Consider the following 24,686-nt stretch of genomic DNA (forward strand, 5'->3'; position numbering starts at 1 on the left):
GGTTAACTACATCAAATGTAGGATAAGGAGTATTCCAAACAAATGTAATGTGTAGAACATACACTGGCCATGAAGTGGGAAGGCAGATGTGGCTTGCCAAGAAAGCAGTGTTAATGACTAGGATGACAAAAGCAATCTCCTTTTATTGTGCAGTCAAGAAATGTTGACTGAGCAGTGGTCTCCTGGTAGACTTTAGGAAGATGGTATCTAGTTTTTTTTACCTAGGAGCTTACAATCTGGTAAAGAATGACATCAACAACAACAACATAAAACTGGGTAATAAAGCTAATTTGTTAGGTACTTCCTCTAAGTGCAATGGGATAATGAAACAGAAAGAAGCCAATATATACTGGGGAGATTAGGAAGGGTTGTGATGAAAATTGCTGCTTGAAGGACTAGTCTGACTGTCACAACTGGATGGTGGAATAAGGGTGTTTAGTAGGACAGGAACAACATAAAGAATGACCGGAGGTGCAAATGAATTTATAAACTGGTCAAGGACACAATGAATTCCAGAAATTGTTAGAAATTCTGGAAGTTTTGAGCTTCCAAAGCCAGCGCTATCTATTTCATGGCCAGGAGAATATGACCTGATTTTTTTCATCATTTTAGAAACAGATTAAAACTGATAATGAAGGTTAGCAGTGAATGGGGAGGAAACAAAACAAAACAAAAAAGCAAAATAGCTGCTATGTTAGAAAGCTGGAGCAATGGTAGAATCTCTACAGTACTGTCTGTCTTAGTGAAGTTGATAGATCAGTGGGCTGAATGAATCCATAAAAGTTTCTACCCCTTTTTTTAGGTAAGATCCTAATACTGAGATCCTAACACTGAAAAGCTTGAGGTGCAGAGCAATTACCTTAATTACTTTTCTCCTAGAGATGACTCAGAATGAAAGTGGGGTGGTGTATTAGGTACTGGTCAAAATTGGGGTGATTCTCTTTATTAAACTGAGACTAACTTCAGTTTCTAAAAATATAAACGGGGCAAAAATTTAAAATAAAAAGGACCTGGAGACCAGTCAGATGCTTTTTTAACCAACTTTTATCCGATCCATAAAAGTTTACTATGCAGCTTTCAGATATTGCCAAATTGGTTTCAGCTCTAGCTCTCTGCTTTTCAAGTGGGAGAGTTGGGAGCATCACATTTTTGGGAGAGTTGATACAAAGAGCTTTGCTGTTTTAAAGAAAAGGAAAGATGTTAGCCCTGTCTGTAACCTCTTCTGTGGTAGAAATGATCAACAGTGATGACATCCAAAACATAGGCCATTATTTCACATAAGGAAATTTCAATGAGCAGGTGACTCTCTCCTTTCAGTTATTACCTTAACTACCAGAAATTTTTAACAGTGATTTCTCACAAATATTTTAAAATAATTACATAGGTAACTTACTGCAAATATGTGGAATGTATCTTTTAACCAAAAATGCACACATTTTTATGTGACTTAGGAATATTTTTTAATAGTCAAATTATTTCTATTTTTGCCAAGGATTAAAAAACATTAGAATATTGTGATAATCAAGGTTCTTCATGCCTATCAACAGAAATTGATGAAAAACCTTTTTGAATAGACAGGACAGGAGTAGGTAATGAAAATACTGAAAATCAGAGAGGTGAGTTTAAAAATGATTTGATGGGCAAGAAAGAAGCATTGATGTTTTGTGACTAAACTAAGGAATACAAAGTTTAGGGGAGGTAACCTGGCAGGTGCTCATGAAGAGAGAGAGAGTATGAGGACAGGAAAATCTGCTAGTATGCTCTTAAAATAATAGAGTTTTTAATTTATGAGTTCAAGGATTACTGGAAAGTATTGGGAATGGGAGTAGGAAGGGATTTGAATTGCTGTGTCAGTACAAATACCTCCCTAATTATGTTTTCTTAAATTTTGTTTTTGTTTAACCAATGTTTTGTTAGTTGTTATGTCAGTCAAGGTTCTCCAGAGAAACAGAATCAATATGAGAAATGTATAAAAGGACATTTGTGATGCAGAATTGGCTGACACAGTTATAGAGGCTAAGAAGTCTCATGATCTGTTGTTTGCAAGTTGAAGACCCAGAAAAACCAGTGTTGTAATTTGCGACAAGTCCAAAGACTGAAGAACAAGGGAAGCCCATGGTGTAGATTACAGTTTGAGGGCAGGAGGAGATGAGGTGAGATGTCCCAGCTCAGCAGTGAGGCAGAAATAAAAGGGGGCACATTTCTCCATCTTTAACTTTTTTTTTTTTCTATTCTTTACCTCAATGTATTAAATGATACTCAACCACATTGAAGAGGGTAATCTACTTTACTGAGTCTACTGATTCACATGCTAATATTATCTGGAAACATCTTCACAGACATAACTAGAGATAATGTTTAATCTGGGCACTCTGTGGCCCACTCAGGTTGACACATACAATTAACCATTACCTCTTTATGTTGTATTTCCTTCAAACTCACTGTATCTTAATCAAAGCTGATGGGGTAATTGGTTTTTTTTTTTTTGGCTGGAAGTAACAGAAACCGGTTCTGGCTGCTTTAGGCAGGAAAAGAAAATCCAAAAACGTATTGCATAGGCAAGCCTCAGAAAGTAGAAAAACAGGCCATCTCTGGGATGCTCAAGAATGTGATTTGGTGAATCAACCCCTTAGCATGCTTTCATTCGAATCCCTCAGCTCTCGAGACTCTACTCTTTCTATACAATTGGTTATCAAATTCAGGGAGCAAGACTCTTACTAACCCAGTGGAGTCCATGAAACTGCATTATAATATAGACACATGACTGTATTATAGTCCTGCTGAAAATCTAATCCCTCTTCAGAGGAGAAGGTAATTTTCAGAACAAGAAGGCATTTTGAGTGTTAGAATGACGATCACATGCTAGAGAGGGTGGAGTGGTGAATGGAAAGGAAATGCCACAGCAGATGTACCTGCTCTGGGTACACAGTACATCTAGGTTTACAGTAGCAGCATGGAAGAAAAAACACAGGGGTGTCAAAGAGCAAATAGTATGTATCTTTTAAGATTTATCAAAAGCTGTCGTATCATAGTTCTTATATATCACATAGCTGGCTGGCAAACATAGACTTTATTCTAGGTGGCAGTGTTCCCTAGACTCATTACTGGACACTCATTACTAAAGAAGAAGGATAGAATTGATAATTGACATAAAGAACTGACAGTTTCTGCCATACCTGGGAAAGTAAATTTTCTGTATATGCATATACAAAGACATATAAACACGCATACATATGCATAAATATCTGGTTTTACCAGAAACCATAAAGACTGAAAAAAGTCACTTCATGATTTGTAATTAAATCCATATTTATCAATATGTTTACTGCAAATTCTGGTCTAGGGTGATGCATCATGAAAAGGAGAGGGTGGTCAACTCTTATGAAGAAATACTTTATATAGTAGCCCCCAGTACAGATTAATAATGCACATTAGCATGTTAAAAGTCATGGGAAGTTTCTGCAATAAACTAGCTTGCTTAATGTTAGCCAGAATATTTTAAATAGATCATGGAACCCAGTTTTTCTTCTGTAAATTCCTATCTTTACATATATATGTTTCGGAAAACATTGAGCTAGTAAAACCAAACTAGAAATCAGATTAAAGAATAAATTGTTAAATTCATAAATTTAAAAAGTATATTTTAAAAAACATAAGATAGTAACCATATTTTTGTGTTTAATCATATAAATAATATTTCTATAATATGCTATTGTTGAAAATACAGAATTACAAAGCCGAGAATAACTGCTTGGTTTTATATCAAAATTTTTATTTTATTTAAATAATTTGCGTAATAACACAATGATAATTTATTTCCAAATTATTTCAAAATCAAGCTTTTAAATATTAAATCTATACTTCCATTTAAAGCCAGCTGAAATGTCCAAACGTAGTTTAATATTACCTATACAAATTACCTGAAAAAGAGTTGTAACTGGGTGTTTATAGAGACAGCTCTAAGAATTTAAAAATGTTTGCGTTCATGCACTATTCTTTCTGCAAATCATTTGTCTTTAGTGGTCCTTCATCATTTTAAGTGTAAAAGTCTCATTGAGAAAGCTGTCCTTTAATTTTCTTTAACAAGATGGAAGGGTCATTAAGCTTAATAGGTCTTAAATGTCCCTGTACCTCACACCTTTGGAACTGACAAGGGAAACTGGTTTAGTGGTCTGAAAATTCTGAAGACGGTATTACATTAAATGTATGCTTTGTAATTGCTTGTGGCAAATTATCCTATTGATAGAGAAATATGTAGCCAAGTTCCATGTGGATATGAGTTCTTTGAACATTAGAAATGATTCTAAGTGTCTTCAAAGTAATCTTTTGAAATGGGTCAGCTATGTCTTTAGTTTGTAAATTACACAATATGTACTATTTCCAATCAGTGACCACTAGAAATCAAAGAATTCGTATATCAGAAGGATAATTTTCAAAGTTCACTGCTTGAAAAATCACCTAGAAATTAGTTTTGTTTTATCTTCCCAGACACAAAGGTTTTAAAAGATGTGATATTATTAAAATTATGTTTCAGTTTTTTAAAATCAGCTTTTTCATTTTCTTTAACTTATGTTTTGTATCAGCATAACATTGGGAACAGACTTTATAAAAGCTTGAAATTCCCAAGTGAAACCTCATGTAAATAAATCTGCAATTAAATTCTGAGGGAATGTCATTTTTTTGGGGGGTGGGGTAAGACCTAAAAAAATGTTTTGTTATTACTCCTATTTCCAAAAATATTCATTGACATAACTATAAAGCCATGATTGGAATTTGTGTGGGTTTTGTCTCTTTACTCAGAAGGTGTTTTCCTTGCCTCAGTACATATAATTTTGTGAGCAGAATCAAATATTTCCTTGATAGCATTAAATTTTGTGATATTTTAGAGACATCAGAAATTCATTGATGATGTAAATGTCTTTGACTTGAAGTTGAGTCTAATATTTGAGTTTTGGATTAGCCACTGACTGGTTATTGGCCTTGAGTTCTGAATTAGATCACCAACTGGTGACAACTTCACCTCTTTGATCCTCCACTTAATCACTTGTAAAATTAGATTATTCATCTCTGAAACCCTCTCTAAACTCAAATTTCCTAAGACTATAATTGTTTATATTGTTAATTTGTAGGAAATCAAAGATTTGAAAGATTGTGACTTAGGTTTGGACATCCTTTAGAAAACTGTTTTTCTAAATAACTACTCAATATTAATTGATATTCTTATGGTTTCCTTTTCATCTATATGCATAATGTCACAAACAATGTAAAAATGCATATTTGAGTAATTGAAGATTTGTTCATTTTAATGCTGGTGTTATTGTAGCTTGTTTATTATACATTATATTAGATCTAGTTAGCTGTAGTACAAGTTCAAATCAAAGGGCCTATACCTGCACATGGTTGTAAAATAAACAAGATATATCTTTGGTATGCTTTCTACTGACCTTTAGTGTATTTCTCACTCCACTTGTGAATTATCAAAGTTAGCTCTTAGCAAAATACCAGCTGTAGATGACAACAGTTTAAAACATTTTATTTCTTAAAACTAAAAACATGAATTTGCAGTATATTTTCTGGTAACAGCCAATGTATGAAAATGACATGTTTTAGGCAATGTATCTTCCTTCTTTTTATTAATTATACAAATTGCATATGACTTACAAGGTGTGTGTTGTAAAAATGCCGGAGATAAGCACTAAATAAGACATATATAGTCCTTGCCTTCACATGACCTCAAAAAGCTTACATCTAGTGAAGAAGAAAGACACTGAACTAAGTCATCATCACAAAGCATAATGACTTCCATGCTGGGTATATGGCTTCTGTGATGGTCTGATACAGGAACACACACAGTGATACTTAATAATTCTGTGTTCCTGGTACTTAATATTTTATATAACAGGAGAAGTTATAAGGCTCTTCTCTTCTGTTTAATGTTAAAAAATAAAAACAATAGTAAAGAATATTTTCATCAAGGAAAATATCAGTAATTGGACCACCCTGAATTAAGAAGTTTTCATGTTTTTGCTTCCTTTTGTAGGAGCTATATAAGCTTATATATATTTTATATAGTTATTAACACAGCCTAATTGAAATTTTTATATGCTACTGCTTTTGCCAAATGTTTTTTTCATAAAATATTATAATAATATCTTTGTAATTATTTCTTTTAGTGTGGACATAATATTACATTATGAGGGATGCCATAATCTCCTTGAGCAATGCTGTTTTGTTAAATATTAACACTTTTCCTAATAATATTGCCCAGTACAGAACATCATCATGAATACAGCTTTATTTTTCTATTGAACTATTTCATAGAAGTTAAATTACAGGATCATAGGGAATAAGCATTTTAATATCTCTTGTTATAAATTGTTGTTTTCCAAAGAAGTTATACCAATTTACTCTGCCATCTTGACTATAGTTATTGTATTTTGAATAAATTATTTCTTTTATTCAATAAACATTCTCTGGATACTTAGTACGTCCAAGGTCTGGGGTTGAACAAATTAGTGAGATTTAAAGCTAATCATCTTTGGGATTATCTGAAGGGGTGGGACAAAATAAAGAGTAAAGGCTTTTCGGAGCTATAAGAGAATCCTGAGGACACAGGAGGAAGAATTTGTGAGTGTTTTGGAAAAGACATTTCACAAACTCTATCACAGTGAAGCATTGAGACATGATCTCTTTAAAGTCTGGTTCCAGACAACATTGACCTCTACGCAGCATTCCGGTAATCCATCTAGCCTACTCTGTTTCTCCCTGAGGACTGCTCATGGTACAATCGTCTGTTCAAAGCGCTCTGCCTGTTTATTGATGTCCTGTCTAAAAAATTCAACAGGTAAACATATTCCTGGCCCAAACAGCGATAACAAGGTGGCATGGCTGTAGCTTGGCCAGATTACTTCAAAATAGTCTGGGAAGCTATTTTTATTTGAGGGAGAATCACCAAATACACAGAGCATCTTTCATATCAACAGCTATGGTGGGCCAGTCCATATACAAACGTTGCACTAATTTTACCCTTTTACATTTTCCTCTTGGGGTTTATTAAATTTCAGGACTTTACAAATGCTATCTCCCTTAATTCTCACAACCTATGGGGCAGTCAGGTCCTTTATATAGATAAGAAAAATGGAGGCTCAGAAAACTTAAGCAATCTGTTTAATATCATTCAGCTTGTAAATTGTGAATCTGTGATTTAGAACCAGAACTGGCTGATTGAAAATCCTTTTCACTGAGTGTCACTGCTTGGTTTTCACTTTGAGGTTCGGGTGATGTTTTCTTAGACACTTTCACATTTATAAAGTGGCCTTTGCTTTTTATCCTACTTTTCATTTATTCTCCTACTTGGTGAAGTAATCACTATCTAACGTTTACTGAATATTGACTATATTCAAAGTCCTAAACAATTGTCTCATTTAATACCGTGAACAACCCTGAGAAGTAAATACTGTTATCATGACTATTTTATAGTAGAAGTTTTTGAAACTAATGCTAGGTGTTCAGGCCCACATACAGAATCAAATAATTACATTGATCACCATTTAGATGAATAGATTTGGGGCCTCGACTACATTATCTTTAGCTCCCAACGAGGGCTGAAGAGGTTGGCCAGCCAGGCAGCAAGTAGCCTTGGACTTAATCTTCAAGCAACTTTAAAACATTGCTGAGATAAACCAGAAAAATAACTGTTGCCAATTAACTCAAGTTTCTACCTATGACTGCTACAAGCTATGCCACAAAAGTCACAATAGATACATGAGAGTCATCTGATATTTGCATGAAATAAAATTTTGAAACTGAATAATGAATAATGCTGTTTACATAGAGTGAGATTTTAAAATTTCATTTCTATAGTTATATATATCCTGAGTTAGAGTTAACTGATGATATCTAATTAAGAGTTAATAAGTACTGAACGACAACTCCAAATATAGTCATGTGTTGCTTAATGATGAGATATGTTCTGAGAAAGATGTTGATAGGTGATTTTGTCATTGTATGAACATAGTGTGTTACACAAATGTAGATGGTACATTCCATTATACACCTAGGCTATATGGTATAGCCTACTGTTCCTGGGTTACAAACCTGTACAGCATATTACAGTACTGAATATTGTAGGCATTTGTAAAACAATAGTATTTGCATATCTAGATATATCTAAGCATAGAAAAAAATACAGTATTTTAATCTTATGGGACCACTCTCTCAAATGTGGTATGTCATCAACTAAAACATTGTTATGAGGTGTATAACTGTAATTAAAAATGTCATGTTGAGTGTTTATAACATATTCCTTTTAAACATAAGCAGATTCAACCTTTTATTAAAACAGGTAATTTTTTCTATACCTCAGCAGACACATTTTGAATATATAATTTAAAACATTTATTTTGTAGGTCATTAAAGTATTACCTTGCCCAGTAGGCCTTGACATCTTCACCAGATGCTGTTCTTGGTAACAGGGAGTTTGTTCCACCCTCTCTCATTCCTCACACGGTTCAGTGATGCCCACTGCCTGCAAGATATGTGGAGTCCAGGTTATGTTCTTTCTTGTTGAAGGGAAACTTAGAATTCCCTGTTTGAAAAGAATCAGAAGATATGAGATATTAGACTCAAGTAAATAATATGCAAATAGAATCAGAATTGAATTAATGTCTGTAAAAACAAAATGCTGAGAAGTTTTAGAAAGTCATACTATCCACTGGCTTAGATATTTTATCCTGGGATTCACTTCAGTCCTACTACAAATTTCTTAATGCCTGTAAAGTACAAGCCCCTGAACCAGGCATCACAATGGATACATTTAATAGAATCTAGTTCCTTCCAGCCTGGAACTTATATTCTAAAGGATTTGACAAAAACAACTGGTGGATCAAGGAGAGCTTTTCAATTGCCAGTTGGAAATGCAAACAATGTGCTGTATAAGGAGAAAAGCTGTAGAGATAATTTACATTGGTCTGAGTAGGGAAGACAGCAAAGCATGCTTGGAAATATATCTTAAAGGACATGGCATTTACTAAGGCTCAAGTTGGGGGGCAGAGTAGAGAAGTGAGAGTAGGAAGAGAAGGATTATTTCAGGTGGAACATTTGCGTGAGCAAAGGCACAGAAAAAGAAAGTGCACAGGACTGGCTGGGGAAAGGCTTGTTGAGTGTGGTTGGGAGTGCTTAGTAAAAGGAGGCAACGCTTAGAGACAGTGGGGTAGTGGCTTCTTGGGTTATATTTTTTTCGTAAGGCCATGGAGTGATACCATGCCAAGAGTATTTGATTTTCTATGTTTTTCCAGCAATGATAGTGCAGTCCTCATGGACTCCTTGCCATATGGGAAGCCATACAAAAATGGAACACAAAAACAGATGTTATACTTCCCTTTCTTCACCTTTCTGGAATAGTACTATTTAGAGAATCATTAAAATGCTTTTGTTGCATTCCAGCCCCAAAGACTTCAAGGGCTGAGCCATTCTCTTTTTCTATCCATCCAACACATCTTGAGTACCCACTGATTTTCAGATTTTGTGCTAAATGCTGGGGTTTCAATTAGAAAGGCCCTGACCTCAAGAAGTTCACAAGAGTCTACTGGCAGAAACAGATATGACACCAAATAATTAAAATGTGGATGATGTTTCATGGAAAATAGAGGGGGGAAGTGCATAGCTATGATTCACAGGAAAGGTGACCTTTTATTTGAGTTATGATGAATAAATAGATATTCTTTATATAGAGAAGGAAAAGAAAGAATGAAAGTCATTGGTTAAACATTTTTATATGATAGACACTGGATTGAGTTTCATTTAACATAACATTTAGTTAATCCAGGAGCAGTATTATTATCATCTCCATTTTATAAATGACAAAATACAGAATCGGAGAGGTGAAGTGACTTTTTTAAGGTAATATGGGCTGTTCTGTAAGAGCCAAAACATATTCCCAAATCTCCAAAATCAAGAGGCTCATAGTATTTCCACTATGATATCCTGAAGAAGGGAATATCATTTTTCCAAGTATTGTTTAACTTGAACTGAAAGAAGAAAACAAGAACAAGAATGACTCTCAGATATGAAGCAGTCAGAGTTTATCCAATTCATGTCACTAGGTACAGTGGCCCAGAATTGCAGCCCTGTTCCAAACCAAAGAAATGTTCCATGATCCAGACTCGTCAGTGTTGCCTTCAATGGAAGCATTCACCTGTCATGTTTTCCATTTACTCAAAGTCTTTTGCTCTGCCACTATGGTAATGGAGCTAAAAGTTTTAAATAGGCTAATCTGTAAACAAAGCAGGATCAGTACAAATTTCCCAAACTAATATCTTTTCCATATCAAAATCATTTCCCCAGAATAGCAATTTCCAGTCACATATGTAAATTTCTATTCACTACAATACAAAAGTTTAAAAGGCCAAGTGAAGTTAATTTTATTAATAGATTCTATTTAATCTATATCCCAAGTATTATTCCAGCATGAAACCAGCATTAAAATTATTATTGTGGTATTTATACATTCTTTATTTCCTACTTAAAGTCTTTGAAATCTAGTGTATACTTTACTCTCACAGCACCTCTCAATTTGGAGTAGCCACATTTCTGTACATACACATTTGTGTATCTAAACATATCTAAGCATAGAAAAGGTACAATAAAAATACAATATTATAATCTTGTGGAACACTGTCCTATATGTGGTCTGTTATCAACTAAAACATTGTTATGAGGCATGTGACTGTAATTTAAAATATTATGTTGAGTGACATTACTGTATTTATTTGTCAATGAATACAGCCTGTAGGAAACACAAAATGAGTCGTTTTCGTGGTGTAATATAAAGCACTAGAGCAAGCTAGTGGAAGGGATACTTTTGGCCTGGAGTGCTTTTCTTGCTTCTCACATCACAAGTTAAGTAGTTAAGGCTTTTAACCTTAGCTGAACTTTAAAATTACTTGGGGAGCTGAAAAGTCCAAGTGTCCCACTGAAGTTCACATTCGGCTGGCCTAGGTTGGGATTCAAACACAAATGTGTTTTCAAAACCTCTCAGATGATTCTAATATGTAGCCAAGGCTGGGAATCACTGAGGCACTGAGGTGAGTAGAAGCAATTCTTAACCTTGTTATGACAGGTGCCAAGGATCGGGACAAATTGAGGAAGAGCAGGAACTTCCTTATTATCTACCATAGTGAAAAATAAGCGATGACATCTTTCCTTGGAATTTCTACTGACTTGTCATGCCAATATTTGCTCTGGTTTGAAGATATTGAATATGGATTATATAGTTCAGTGATCCCATCCTTACCAACCTTTTATTGATATTGGCTTTTTTTTGTAAAAATCAAAATAGAATGGACTCAAATCTAAAAAAAAGACTGTGTTGTAAGTATTTGATGAATTACTGAACTAAAAGGCTCTAGTTAGATGATCTTTAAAAATTATATATATACATATAATATATACATGCGTGTATATATAATTCAGGAGTATGTAGACTTCTGCAGGACCTTATTTATTTAACATTGTGGAAAAATAATGCTTCAGATATTTGCACTTCACATAAAGCAATTCAGCCTTCTGCGTTTGTATTTCTCTGCTGGGTCTGCGTGGTGTATGTTTTGTGAGTTGAGGAGGAGTAGGAGAAGGCAGGGTGCCTACTGCCTGTGCCACAGGCCTGATCCATAACAGATCATAAAAATTCATGAATGTTCTGCATTTCATCCTTAGCTAATGTACCATTTGTGTATACTGTTATAGATGCTATTGTAAATTACCCTTAAATTAAGGATTGCAGTCTCTCAATAGCAGGGTCAAGTTAATAACTCGAGTTTAAAAGGAAGACATCAACCTTCCTGATGCTGAAGCAAATACTGTCCAAATGAGTAGACCAATATGACTTTAAGTCTTCATTAATATAGTAAAATTATTAGCACCTGGTTACTCAGAGACTATCTAACACCGACATGCAATTGCTTTTTTATGATTATTACAATAGTGATTTATTCCCTCTTAACTTCTAACCATTCTCTTTAGAGAGTACTTTCTCCTAATGTGTGTAGAGAAGCCTTAGGCTCATGACAATGATATTTACTACTCTCAACATTAGGATATTCTCCATTTTGTACCCATTTACAACATTCATAAAACATCTGCTAAAATGCTGAAATCAGCTTTGGGAGAGTAAACTTACGGTGCCCTGTGAAATGAGGAGGTTTGAGAGTTTAGGATTTGGAACACTATAATTACTCCAGTTCTCACACTGTAATCTGTATCTTTAGCATTGGTACACATGGTGAGTTGTGAAATGAAACACTGATGCCCGCGAAAAGTCTCCTGTAAAGGAAGCTACTGTGCTAAATGTAAGCCAGGCTGAAACCTCTGTACAGATGCACACAGACACATATGTGTGCATACACACACTCACCCACTTCAGCAGCAGAATTGAAAAATACTTTAAAGAGGACTTTTGAAGTCATAAGCTTCAAAACCCACAGTCATCCCATCAATGGTGAAGTAATGTATTATTAGTGATAGCCTCTATTTCCTTTTTTTGTACTCTGATATTTGCTAGTGGTGGTCGTATGCCCAAATCAAGAAATTAGAAATCAAAACTTTAAGAAAATAGTTCCCTTTCTTAAATTTGCAGAGAACCAAACATAGAAACATGCTATGACAAGTAGTCCATAGTCTATAATATTATGATGTAGCCAATCAGATTAGGGACAATTTAATATAGCAAGAAACCAGTCAGCTGCATTGAGTCAACAATCCCCAAGGGTTCTATTAAAATCAGATGAATCAGAGCAGTATGGCTGCTAATCTTGTGCTCATCCAAATTGTATGTGGATAGCTTGAGTCTGCAGATTCAGGTTGAGAAAAACCTAAATGCAGTTTCTCAGATATTTAACATATAAGCTGATTGGTACATTTTAAAATGGGCCTCAGTTAGATTAACTGAACAAATTTTACGAAGAGCTTCCTGGTCTCTTTCAGACACACATTTAAAGAAGTTTTCAGTCATTTTTTGAGGGTGTTTTTTTCTCTGTTTTTACATTTGATGATTCAATAGGAAGTTGATGTAGGGAACTTACAAAGATTCAGTCTGTTTCTTCAGTTGGTTTGGTCTTTCGGAGGATGCCTGAGTCCATCAAAGGTAAAACACAGCTCTAAAGTGTTTTGTTTTGTTTGAATACTTGTTACTGTGTTTTTTGGCATAGACTTCATCAAGTCTCTTTGGATTAATCTTCTTTCAGCTAACAACTGTAAATCATGGCACTATAATCATTAAAAAAGATTTTTTTCCTCGTGGAGATGAATATCTATTTGAAAATGCAGCAGTGTGCGTTGGGAAGCATTCTTATCAGCAAGGATAATGGAAGATTTCTTTATAAATCATTTCATGGGAGACAAGCAGTCAGAGTTTAGCTTTGCAAAGAGTAGTAGGAATTGAAGTAGCACTCAGGAGAGTGCTAAGGTACATAGGATACTTAAAAAATAAAAATATATATCATTTTTTCATTAAGTACCCAATTGTGGTATCTTACAATGCAAAATTCCTATTAATTTTAAACTGTCTGAAGTATTGCATAGATTTAAATTTGATTTAGGCATGCATGTACATTTTTTGATCCCTCAGAAGCTGATAATATTGATGAGAGAAAACATATGTAGAGATTTCTAGGCAAGACACATGGCAGATATCACAATGGAAAATTCAAAAGTGTTTTTGAAGTCAAATTTGCAAGATTGTCTTTCATTTTGCCAATATTGTATCTATAGTAATTTATTTTAAGGGAAAGGCACTTGATGTATCTTAATTTTAACAACAAGTGATTATGTTTTCAATCTTTTAAACAGTCCTTGTTCTAATCTTGTAGAAACAAATTGATTTCTTGGTTTCAAAATCTAGTTTAGAATTTATCATTGTTGGAATGTGAAAGAGATAGAAAACAGTGATTCTGAGAGAAAAATAGCATTTTTTGTAGATCATCTGCTTTGTACTGAAATTACAATACATATTTTCATGCAATTATCATTTCAGTTTAACTGATGAGGGATATGATATCCATCTCAATAAAGAAATACAAAATTTCCCAATTATATAGTGTAGCAGAGCCAAGATTTATCTAGAACCAGTATTTTGGTTAACAGGCACTGTAAAAGAGCACTAAAGTTGAATTTCTAAAACTCTGGCTTTATTTTTGACCAATTTCACTTAAACCAGCATTTACTGGGCAAATATTTTGTGCAGGGTGCTATGTCCTCAGAGTTTACACTCGAGTAGGTGATAAGATAATTATGAAAATAACATATGCATGTATATGTCATAAACAAGGGAACATTTCCTGCCCCCCTCCAACATTAGGATTAAGTACACCTTCTATATGTCCCGTACAAGTCAAGATAGTTTATGTTATGCTGCAGTAACAAAAATCCCCAGATTTCAGATGGTTAAAACATTAAAAGTTTATTTCTTGCTCATGCTACATATTTATCATCGATCTGTTTTGAACCTTATTCAGCCTTAACTTCATTTCAGAACCCAGGCTTCCAGGTCAGCCACCCTTGGGAATGATGTCAGTTACTGTGGGGTCAGCTGGGCAATTTAGGTAATTTTCCAGTTTCTGGCTTCAGATCTCAAGAGAAAACAACAATGACAAACAAACCTTGGGCAAGTCCCACATACATTGCCATAAGAGATATTGCAGAAAAAAAAAGTCAACTAAAAATTCTGATACTATATAGACAGAGTCTGAGTTTCACCTTGGAAAATGATTGGAAAATCTCCACCCATCTTTCATAAAATGATGGTTTATTTTTCCTGCTTGTCTAATCGTGGTGCACCAATCACATATAAACAGACTCATCCAAGGGACATTATCATCAATTACAGAGCGTTCTAACAACATTCTATCTCAGAAAGCTTCATAGCTTTCTCAAGTGTGATTTCCTTCCCCTTTTCATCTTGAGATGAAACACAGATCAGTATAGTGTATATCAGTGCTGTTACTTGGCAGAAAATCATTTTCTGTCTCACCATTACCCTGTAAAATAATCCCATTATTGCGTGAATTTTAGAATTGACTTTATCCTTTTTCAAACCTCAGTCCCTTAAGGCAGTCTTTGGAGTAGATTTTAGTACTAAATAGTCTTTTTAATATTTGTAAAAACTTAAAAAATGTGTCACATTTACATGAGATAAAGTTACACTAATATAAAGGTCAAGTTCATTTGCTTTAAGTTAGAATTATATGAATAAACTTCATAAACCCAGTTATTTGACAAAAGTCTCTGATTAGAAGTTGTAGATGTGATTAAGAAAACTTTTGGAAAACAAATTCTTATAGATTTCAGATTATTTAGAAAACAAATGTTTTTAAACATTGAGATTGGCAAGAGTTGTATATATGATGTTAATGCTACACAGAGGCAACTTCTGATTTATTTACAGCGACAAGAATGCTTGCTAGGTAGGGGATGGAATGCTTTAGATTGTCTGTCCCATTTGAACCTCGTTCTCAGAAACTCTCTCCTGTTACTCATCTTTGTTGAGTGGCTAATAGGTTGTATAACCCAGTGCTTTTGGCCATAGATCATTGAAGAGAGAGTGGGAGAAAGAAAAAGAGAGAGAGAAGGAGGAGGAGGAAAACAAGAAAAGGAGAGAGTGACCTTATTAGAATACTCTCTTAAAAATAATGAATTCTCCTAGAGCATTTAAATGGAAAAAATATGCACTAATCCTGTTAGGCAACATAGCTTGTAGACAGTTGTTTCTAGACTGGATTTTTTTCTTGCCTTTTGGCACATTCTTATGGTAGTAATTTTGTCACTCATACAACACTGAAATTTGTTATAATATATTCTTTTTTTTTTTCTTTGAGATGGAGTCTTGCTCTGTCACCCAGGCTGGAGTGCAGTTGCATGATCTCGGTTCACTGCAACCTCCCCTTCCTGGGTCCAAGCAATTCTCCTGCCTCGGCCTCCCAAGTAGCTGGGACTACAGGCACCTGCCACCAGGCCTGGCTGATTTTTGTATTTTTAGTAAACATGGAGTTTTACCATATTGGCCAGGTTTGTCTCGAACTCCTGACCTCAAGTGATCTGCTCGCCTTGACCTCCCAAAGTGCTGGAATTAAAGGTGTGAGCCACTGCACCTGGCCGATTTGTTATAATAGATTCTTCTTTACACATATTCAAGGCCTCTAAGAAGAAAAGAAGATAAAAGAGAAGAAAAGAAAAATACAAAAAGCAACAGCATTAACACACTCCTCACTTACCCATAAACAACTGGCTTTGCTTCGCTTAAAATGAGTATGACATCATATTATGAGCTCTACAAGCAATAGCTCTGGTTTTTCATTTTTCTTATGAAATTTGGGTTTCTCATTAGTAAAGTTTTAGAAACATTTGTTTAGTTAAAAATAGGAATAAGATGAATACTAGCTAACATTTGGATCACATACTATTTTCCAGATAACTGTGCTCCCAGAACTGTAATTTGAGAAACCGAGGCTAAGTCACATTAAAGATGTGCAGCTAATAATAAATGCTGGGCTTAAATTGGAAGCCAGGTAGTCTGACTCCAGAGCCCACCAGGCAGCTATGGTTCCTAGAATATTTGACCATGTATGCCTCTAAGAGTCTTTAGAGAGTGCTAGAACTCAAATATTGACAGAATTTTTTGTTGCATATTTTTAACCATTTATATATCTGAGGAAGTTAACATGTGTGTTTTATATTCTCAGGAGTAACCTCACTTTCAATTTTTTCTTTTATTAAGCATAGGCTTTTCACATATTTCTTATAGAATATGAATCCCAATTTTCAGATAACCCAGGCCTAGCCAGTGTTAGTAGAAACATGTCTGTCTTATTCTAGATTTAATCCGTCTTTGAAGAAACTACAATAGTGTCTCATTAAATTCCCACTTAGAAGGTCAAAATGAGAAAATAATTCAGAATCCACTGTACTTGGAGAGCAGCTTGGATGTATTTACTCATCAAGCTAGCCATAGCCTCTTCTTCACAATTGACCTATTTAAGTCTTATATCTATCCTCTTATATATTTTTTTCCAACATGGATCAAAGTTTTAGTCTGTAAACAATGACAGCTGTTCATAATATGGATCAATGTATGGAAGGATTAATAATTATTAAGAAATGTTTAAAACCATTGCTTTTACCTCTCTTGGAGTAGAACAGAAAGTGAAGGTTAATTGCTTAAGTAATTGGTTTGACTACCCAAAGGTAATACAAAACAATTATTTCTTCACTTTGCAACTTTCAATGCAAGGCCAAGACTTTCATAACTCATTAAGTCTAAGTAACTGGCAGTTTACAAGTCACCAAGAATAAACTTGAATGTTCTCTGTAGCACTCAAGATATATTATGTGTGACTGCATTTACTCAAAGGACAAATAAATATTTACATGTGTGTCTTTGAATACTCTTTTTTTTTAGAGACAGGGTCTCACTCTGTCACCCAGGCTGAGTACAGAAGCATGATCACTGCAGCCTTAAATTCCTGACCTTGAGTGTCCCTTACCTTCAGCCTCCCAAAGTGCCAGGATTACAGCCGTGAGCCACCATGCCTGGTCTGAATACTCTTTTTGTATGAAGAAATTTCTTGATCTTTTGGGGGAAAAAAAAAAAAAGTCACTTGCTTACATCTTATCTTACAGCTGGAGAAAATGACAACAAAAATAGTCCTTAACTTTTATCTGTTCATTGAGAATTTCCTGAACGTCTACAGGGGTGGTATTTACACAGTGGTCAAGCATGTGGGCTCTGAGGTAACAGAGACCAAGTAGGATGTTGCCAGTGTGCGACCCTAAGTCCACGGGCCATACTCTCTAACTCTCAGCCTCCCAACTTACAAAACGGGTTTAATAATGTGACCGATTTTGGGTAGTATTGAGATTGAATGAGATCATGTTCTAAAAGCCCTTATCAGATACTTGTGGCAAAGAGGAAGCACTCGATAAAATGTAAGTGATTTTTATGCTAGAGTCTAGAACACATCAAATGCTTAATACAACTCTGAGGAAGAAGCTACTCATGTGAGGAGCTTATGTTAAGGTCTGTGTAGAAATAAGATGCACAAAAAAATAGCCCCTGCGTTCTTGAAACTTATGCTATAAGAGTGATGGAATACAAATAAGGTGGAGGGTGGGGAGAGAGATAAAATACTGTATGAATTTAGGAAAAGAGAACTAGTTCACACATCTGGGTGAAGCTACAGGGAAAATTTCACGAAGGCGATTACTTTGAATGGAAACATGAAAAAAAAAAAAAAAGAATAGTATTTGTATTTGTGGAAATAACACCCTGAGGGAATGAAGATTTTTCCCGGGGTTCTGCCTGCAGCTGAAGGTCTGTATAGTTATGATTCCTGGAAGGAAATAAATATTTCTTTCTAAGAATTCGCATGAGTTCCTCACCTAAGTGCAATAGTTGTAGCAATTACACAAATCTGGGGAATTGGCTAGGACTTTTATGGACTTTAGTTAGGAAAATTAAAACCCACATTAAAAAATGTCTTTTGGGCTGGGCGCGGTGGCTTACGCCAGTAATCCCAACACTTTGGGAGGCCGAGGCAGGTGTATCACGAGGTCAGGAGATCGAGGTCATCCTGGCTAACACGGTGACACCCCATCTCTACTAAAAAATACAAAAAGAAATCAGCCGGGCGTGGTAGTGGGCGCCTGTAGTCCCAGCTACTCGGGAGGCTGAGGCAGGGAAATGGTGTGAACTTGGGAGGTGGAGTTTGCAGTGAGCCAAGATATGTGTATTCAGAATATATATATATATATTCTGAATGTATATGATGCCTAAAAAAGCATAAAAAAGATAATCAAAAATATATATGTATATATTCAGACCAACAATTTTCCAAAATTATTTGATAAGCTAGAGAATTTTGAAAGATTTTTTTTTTTTGAGATGGAGTCTTGCTCTGTCCCCCAGGCTGGAGTGCAGTGGCACGATCTTGGCTCACTGCAAACTCCACCCCCCAGGTTCATGCCATTCTTCTGCCTCAGCCTCCTGAGTAACTGGGACTACAGGTGCCTGTCACCACGCCCAGCTGATTTCTTTTTGCATATATATAGATATATATTTTATATGTAATATATGTTATATCTATATTATATATATTATAGAATATTTATATATTATATATAATGTAATATTTATATATTATATAATATTTATATGTATTATATATAATATATATATTTTATATATGTATTATAGATAATATGTATATTTTATATATGTATTTTATAAATATTATATATATTTTATATATATGTATTATATGAGGCATAACCTAAGTAACTTGTGCAAGTCTCATACCAAAAACTGGCAAGGGCAGGATTGAAACTCAATTCTGATTTTAAAGAATGCATTCTTAATTACTGTATCTCCCAGGTTGCCTGTGAAGGAATTACTCTTGAAAAAAAAATCACACAGTATATTCATACATGTATACATTTACATAGGATAAAGTTTTTCTTATTTGTTTTTCATTGTAATTTAGCTGTCCACTTGTTTAAGAGATCAAAAAAAATCTTTCCCATTTTTGATTGAGTTTTAAAAATCGATTCTATACTGGTACATTTTTGCTAATGTTCAAATCAGAATGTTTTGAGAGAAACTTGGAAATACAAGGATCTCTTTATTTCTGGAGAGATGTAAGTACATATAACTGATTGTGACTTAGCTGGTAAGTATAATCAACTAAACTGCTGAACCAGTGATGCTGTTTGTCAAAATTATCCGGTAATTCTGTTTTGCTTTATATTCATGTACTGGCCAATTCCCTGGCAGTTCTGGTTCCCTCAAGGGACAACGTGGTGCAGCAGAAGGGGCATGTCTTCAGCCGAGAGTCAAGTCTGGATTTAAGCCCCTAATAGTTGTGTTACTTTCAGCAAATTATTAAACTTCTTTATGCTTCAGATTTCTCATCTTCTAAGATGGGGTAAAATATATATTTTATAGTTATTCTAAAGTTAAAGCTGATATTGCATATGCAGTACTTAGTAATGTATTTGGTACAGATATATTTTTAATAAGGTACTTAAAAAGTGAAAAATATTGTTTTTTTTTAACCTTGAACTTCTGTTCCACTTTTTGTAACTTTTTCTTACATACTTGTATTTTGTAACAAATAATAACTACTTTCTGGGTTTTTTTTTTTGTTTTGTAATGACTAAATATAAATAACAAATGTAGACAGCCTAGCACCTGTTAGAGTCTCTGTGAACATTAGACCCCTTCTCTTCTCTTCTCTTCTCATAATTCACGTTAAAACGAATTCTAGTCATCTTCATTTTTTCCTTTTTTGTGTGTATATCTTTTTTTTTTTTTTTTTTTTTTTTTTTTTTTTTTTTTTGAGACGGAGTCTCGCTCTGTCGCCCAGACTGGAGTGCAGTGGCCGGATCTCAGCTCACTGCAAGCTCCGCCTCCCGGGTTTACGCTATTCTCCTGCCTCAGCCTCCCGAGTAGCTGGGACTACAGGTGCCAGCCACCTCGCCCGGCTAGTTTTTTGTATTTTTTAGTAGAGACGGGGTTTCACCGTGTTAGCCAGGATGGTCTCGATCTCCTGACCTCGTGATCCGCCCGTCTCGGCCTCCCAAAGTGCTGGGATTACAGGCTTGAGCCACCGCGCCCGGCCTGTGTGTATATCTTTACTGTCTATGACAATATGCTTAGCTTGTATGCAACTTGAATTTTCCAATTTTTAACCTTAATAGTAAAGGAAGAGAAAAGCCCATGCTAAATGCAATCTTAACAGTAAAGAAAGAAAAAATATCATGCAAAATGCAATCTCAACAGGACAAGAATAAGCCACTTTTCAGGCAAAGAGATGATGAACTTAAAATGTAGGTTGCTTTTCAATATTTCAGGAGAACATTTTACATACGGTTCTGGGAATGTAGCCAAAATGAGAAAGCCAAGAGTTATATCCAATAGATATTATGAGAGGGTAAGAGGAGTCACAGCTATCCAATTACTTCTATAATAGAATTACAACATCTTATACCTTTCTATCCACATCTTTGTTTTAGAAGAAAAGGGTAGGGGTGGAGGTTATGAAGTAAATCTTTACAACTTATTTGAAAAGCTTCTCTCTTTTTCTCTTACTCTATTCCATTTTATAGTGCAGGCTAAAGCTAAAATGCAAGGAGAGTCCCAACACAGAAAATTTTCTTAGGAAATTTTCTGGAAGCAGATTTAATAATGCACATCCATTCATTCAGTATCTGGTTTGAGCACTTACTATGTGTCAGGCAGTGTTAAAGTTATTGACTATTCAATCAAGGAATTCGGGGAAACTTTCTATGTGCTTACACACTGAAACCACCAGTACAAGGGCACTCATACCCAAACACTCTCCCTTTTTCCTGTTACAGTGAAAGAACTCTTCCAGTTCCTACCCACAGTCTCCTCCTTCACTTGGATAATATGTCCCATCCTCCATCCTGTTCAAGGACTTACTCTGGTGATTGTCTCCTCCCTATAACATCAATTTTCTTTCCTTTTGTAAACATGCTTATTATGAAATACATGCCAGTAACCTCATAGCTCGCTCCACTGCAGTCCCATCTCTCTAATCTCTTTTATGTCAAGATCCTTTGAAAAAGTTGTGTGTATTACACTTTCATTCCTTACAAACTTTCTTGAAACTGTTTCATTTACCCATTCAACCCTACAAAACTGCTCAGATCAAGGTTATCAGGCACTGCCATATTGCCAAACCCAGTACTCCATTCACAGTTCTATTACTTAACTAATCAGCTGCTACAGACCCTTGGTTTCCAGGACCCCACATTCTCCTGGTTTTTCTCCTACCTCAGAGAGGAATCTCTGTCAGCCTGCTCTGCTATTTTCTCATCATCCTCCCTAGAACGAAATGTTGGAGTGCTCTGGAGTCTGTCCTCAGATCCTTACTTTGTTTATCTTCCTCATAAGTGAATCCATCTACTCTAATGACTCTAAATGGCATCTGTATTCTGATAACTTCCAAATGTATATTTCCAGCCTCAAAACTCTTTCCTTAACTCCACACTTGTTGGTGTGTATAGTCAACTGCTTACTTGGGTTTTCTGTAGTTGAAGTTTTACCTATCTCAAACTGAACTCTCAGTTTCTAACTCCTAAACTTTTTTTTTTTCTCCTAGTAGTTCCTAACCTGGTCAGTGCAATTCCAATCTTTAAATTTCAAATGCCATAAAAGTTGGAATCATCTTTGGTACTTTTCATTTTGTTATGCCCCCATCCAATTCCTCAGCAAATTCAGTCATCTCTACTTTGAAAATGTATACAGAACCTGACATCTCTTCACCTTTGCAACAATCACTATATTCTATGCCACCAGGATCTTTCACTTAAACTACTGCAATAGTCTCAACTGTTCTCCCTTGACCACCCCCTTCCAGGGTATTCTCTACATAATGGGAAAAGCAATCCTTTTAATACATAAGTCAGATTCTGTCACTTTCTGCTTAAAACTACATTGTTATTCCCCCCTCACCCAAGATAAAATCACAGGTCTTATTACAGCTTCACGATGCCCAACAGTCCTTCAAATCTCATCTCTTCCTTCTCTCCTCCTTGCTCACCATGCCCTAGCTATAAAGACTGATTGTTGTTTCATGAACACACCCAACAAGTTCTTGGTCTTTGTACTTACTGTTCCCTCTACTTAGAATTATCTCCCTCTACTTGTTATTATAGGTCAGTACATCAGGGAGCCTTTCCTGATTATCTTTGATGAAATGGAATCCCAATAACTTCTCACCGTTGCAGCCTTGGCACTCTCCCTTTATTCCTTTGCAGTGCTGTGTGGTTCATAACATCACCACCTGCATTTTTTTTGGCTGTTTGTTTCTCACTGCTAGAATGTCAGTTCTTTGCTGTATCCCAGTGCCTAGAACAATGCCTGGTGCCTAGTGGGTGCTTAATGAATATTTCTGAATGCAGAAGAATACAGAAATGGTTTCTGCCCTCACAAAATTTACTTTGTAGTAAGGACTAAAGGAAAATACAAGTGAGCAGACAAACAAAATAGTATGCAAATCTTGAGGAGTAATTTTCAGAAGTACTTTAAAAGCAATGCCCAAGGCAATCAGATGGAAATTAACAGGGAAAAATAATTTAGATAGGTTAGTTGAAGGCGCTTTTCTAAGAAGGTGACATTTCATGATGAAAAGGAGTGAACCATTCCTGAGTTAAAGAGAGAGTATTCTATTTCCTGCAGATGCAGAAAAGTGTGGTTATTATGAACATCCAATCAACAACCTTCTCACAGCACATGTGCACATAGCATTCAGTAGAAATGTGTGTAAAAAGAGAAGAGTAAAGAGCATACTTTACTCTCAGTAGATAGTAGAGAGAGAGAAGATTCTATCTGGACACCAGAGAAAGGACTGCATGCATAAAGGGGAAATTCTAGCTTGAGATACACTACAATTATAAACCTTGTCTGAGCTCAAGGTGTTTGCAACCGATCTACATGTTTTGCATGTCTTTGGGAAGGAGACTATCTGAAATTTATGTAGGGAATAGAAATAAAATCCTTCCTTTTCACTACATGACCCCCAACCCCATTGGACATCTGAATTGAAATAGACATCCATTAAAATAATATTTGAGAATAGGAATTAATTAGCAAAAAAGAACCAATACTAATGGGATTCCATTTCATCAAAGGCATTATTAACAGTAGCCATCATTTATTGAGTACCTGGTATGAATCTGGTACCCTACAAAACTCTTTTATTATGGTAACTCATTCAGTTATTATGTGAGTTATTATAGAGTAATTTTGTGAGAGAATTCATTTAACATGCTTAGCACAGCATGCAGCATGTATTAAATGCTTATTAGAGCACATCTTTTAATACTAATAATATCAACTATAATTTATTATCAGCCACTTATTACAAATGACAAAACTAAGCTGATGTTTGAAAATGATTACAGAAGGACCCATAGTCATATATTTTATAATATATAATCTGATATAAAAATCATATTGACCTGATTTTCAGTATGTATTCATGTATTATTTTTCCCTTCCTCAGGTAATGATTTTGTTTATCTACTTTCATTCTTTTCTGTACCTGATACTTCAATGTAATTGATACGACATGAACTAAACCAAGCTGCCGTTTCAGAAATGTGTTACCTAGCTGGCTTTCTCAATTAAGGCTGTTTCTCCTTTCATCCCCTTTTCTTTCCTTTCTTTTGTCCTGCCTTCCGTTTTGCTTATTTGCATCATTGCCCTGCCTCTGTTTCCAGTCCCATGTCCACACTTCAGCCATCCTTGTATACCTCAGAAATTATTTTTTGCTACCTCCATAAAAGCTCATCTCCTTCTTTTCACAGGCAGGATTTTTCCAGCTGGCACCACTGTCTTGCAACTTGTTTCCCCCTTAGTCTTGGTGCACAAGTGCCAATCTCCACTGGCAGCTCTTTGGGCAACCATTTGGTGCCAGCCTCCTTCCAATGCATGTAGAGCCCCAGTGACTTGCCTTGAAATATTCCCAGCTGCCTTTTTGACTCCTGGGGCTCCCCAAAGTTTTCTTCGTAGCAGCTAAGTCTCTAATCTTCAGAAAATTTCTCAATGACTACAGATAGATCTTTATTCCTCATGGGATTTGTCCTTTCTGTCACTACTAAGCAGAACTATG

The 24,686-nt window shown here is 35.3% G+C and overlaps 1 long non-coding RNA gene across 1 annotated transcript in view; it reads left to right on the forward strand.

Annotated features, from left to right (window-relative positions):
• Positions 1–24,686, forward strand: part of LOC102124763 (uncharacterized) — a 510,662-nt gene that overhangs the window by 275,549 nt on the left and 210,427 nt on the right. The window lies entirely within an intron of this gene.

The sequence above is a fragment of the Macaca fascicularis genome, chromosome 15, assembly GCF_037993035.2.
Source record: "Macaca fascicularis isolate 582-1 chromosome 15, T2T-MFA8v1.1".
In the NCBI taxonomy this organism is placed as follows: domain Eukaryota; kingdom Metazoa; phylum Chordata; class Mammalia; order Primates; family Cercopithecidae; genus Macaca; species Macaca fascicularis.